The sequence below is a fragment of the Varanus komodoensis genome, unplaced genomic scaffold (genome assembly GCF_004798865.1).
Source record: "Varanus komodoensis strain SLA01 unplaced genomic scaffold, ASM479886v1 scaffold228, whole genome shotgun sequence".
In the NCBI taxonomy this organism is placed as follows: domain Eukaryota; kingdom Metazoa; phylum Chordata; class Lepidosauria; order Squamata; family Varanidae; genus Varanus; species Varanus komodoensis.
The window spans coordinates 112,956-115,160 of record NW_025335624.1 but is presented as its reverse complement, the minus strand read 5'-3'; the positions used below and the strand labels follow the sequence as shown (position 1 = coordinate 115,160).

The 2,205-nt window shown below is 47.5% G+C and overlaps 1 pseudogene; it reads left to right on the top strand.

Annotated features, from left to right (window-relative positions):
* Positions 1-257: 257 nt before the first annotated feature.
* On the top strand, positions 258-1,388 carry LOC123024232 (annotated as a pseudogene).
* Positions 1,389-2,205: the final 817 nt, after the last annotated feature.

The following is a 2,205-nucleotide window of genomic DNA, read 5'->3' as shown; positions in this document are numbered from 1 at the left end:
AATTATCCTTGAATGCCTTTTGGGCCCTTAGCTCAGAAAGCCATCTTGACTGAGTGCTGGAAGGAAAACAACCTTGTCCCCAGAAGGACAAAGATACATTCAACTGTTTGGAGCTGTCACAGAGAAGGCCGTGCCTCAACAGCTGCCCTCTAAGCCCCCCTTGTTGGCACCATCTGGAGGAAGCCTCAAGATTATTGTAGTGTATGGGTAGATTGAACTTGGGAGAATCGTTCCATCATGAATTGCAGTCCCAAACCATGTTTGACCAAAATGAAATAGGACAAGGACCATTAGGTAATGCGCATTGCTCTAGTGATGCTGAAATCGCCCTCTTTTCAGATGCTGAGCATTGCACCAAGTGTCCAGAAGATCAGCATCCAAACAAGGAGAGAGATCAATGTGTCCCCAAGAGAGTAACCTTCCTGTCCTATGAAGAACCTTTGGGAAGCATACTGGCTTCCTTTGCCCTGGTCTTATTATTAACTTCCAGTTTTGTGTTAGGAATCTTCATGAAATATCTGGAAACACCAGTAATCAAAGCCAACAACCGAGGCCTTTCCTGCGTTCTGCTTGTCTCCCTCCAGCTTTCCTTCCTGACCTCCTTCTTATTCATTGGCCAGCCACAAAATCTGACTTGCCTCTTCCGACAAACGGCCTTCAGCATCATCTTCTCAGTGGCCACATCGACTTTGTTGGCCAAAACCATCACTGTGTTGCTGGCCTTTCTGGCCACTAAGCCAGGGAACATGGTGAGAAGGTGGCTGGGGAAGAGCCTTGCAAACTTCATTGTCATTTAATGTTCCACTGTGCAAGTCGCCATCTGCTCCACCTGGCTGGGCATCTCTGCACCTTTCCCAGATGCTGACATGCACTCCCAGCCTGGACATATCATCCTGCACTACAATGAGTGCTCTGTGGCCATGCTCTACATGGCCCTCAGCTACATGGGCTTCCTGGCTGGTGTCTGCTTCATGGCAGCCTTCCTGGCCAGGAAGCTGCCAGGGGCCTTCAATGAAGCCAAGCTGATCACATTCAGCATGCTGCTGTTCTGCAGCGTCTGGGTGTCCTTTGTGCCCTCCTACCTGAGCACCAAGGGGAAGTACACGGTGGCCATGCAGGTGTTCTCCATCTTGGCCTCCAGTGCTGGGCTACTGGGCTGCATCTTTCTTCCCAAGTGCTACATCATTGTCCTGAAGCCTGACCTGAATACGAAGGAACAGCTTATGATGAAAAGTGGGCTTGGACAACAGATGAAGAATTCCAGCCCTACCACAGTCTGGTTGAAAATCACCTGTTCTGATAGATGCCAAAGAATTATGGAACAGATCCTGGTTTTGTTTCCATCTTGTAGTGTACAGATAGATCCAAAAAGTGAGGGAAGTCTGTAATGCAATGCATGAGAGAGCTGGAAACAAAATTATTTTCACCTACTTCATGGCTTGATTCTCACAGTTTATCAAAAGAAGGTTTTCACAAAGAAGCGATCCTCTGAGGCATCACTTAGCTTTGCTAGATTAGGACGTGGAAGTTGCCATTCTGCAATTAGATGTACCTTTTGGAACTCTATGAGAAGACATTGAGGCAGCTTGATGGAAGGGACACAATGGTTGTGGTTTACTTGGATTTCAGCAAGGCCTTTGACAAAGTGCTGCTTGATATCTTGGTTGAGAAATTGAGGAGCTTTGGGATACACTTTGGGATACACATATCTGGAATGGACCTTGGCCGTGCATGTGGCCCAGCTTGGTCGAGGGGCATGACAAGCAGTAGTTCTGAGTGGAAGGCCAGAACTTATCCCCAATGCCCAGATGTGGACCTTTTTGGCATTTCTGGTCTACATGCTTAACTATTTGAGTTACCCTTTCTGTTGGTCCATCCATCTGTGCATGGTAAGCAGATGACAGTCATTACTGGATTCCCAGGAAGCCCAGAAATGCTGTCCAGAGTCCAGAGTTTTGGGTGTTGCAATCAGAGATTACACTGTCTGGGAGACTGCATTGACTGAGCCCAGTGAGCCTGTTGTGGCCACAAAGCAATGATGGACTGGAAATGCTCCACTTTTCAGTGATCCATAAAGACTTGTACGGGGTGTTCTGCACCTTCCAGAAGATGACACTACTCCTCAAAGGCAGCCTTCATTGCTAGAAGTTCCTTGTCTCACATATCATTGTTACATTCTGTGGAGTTCAACTGCGCTGAATACTG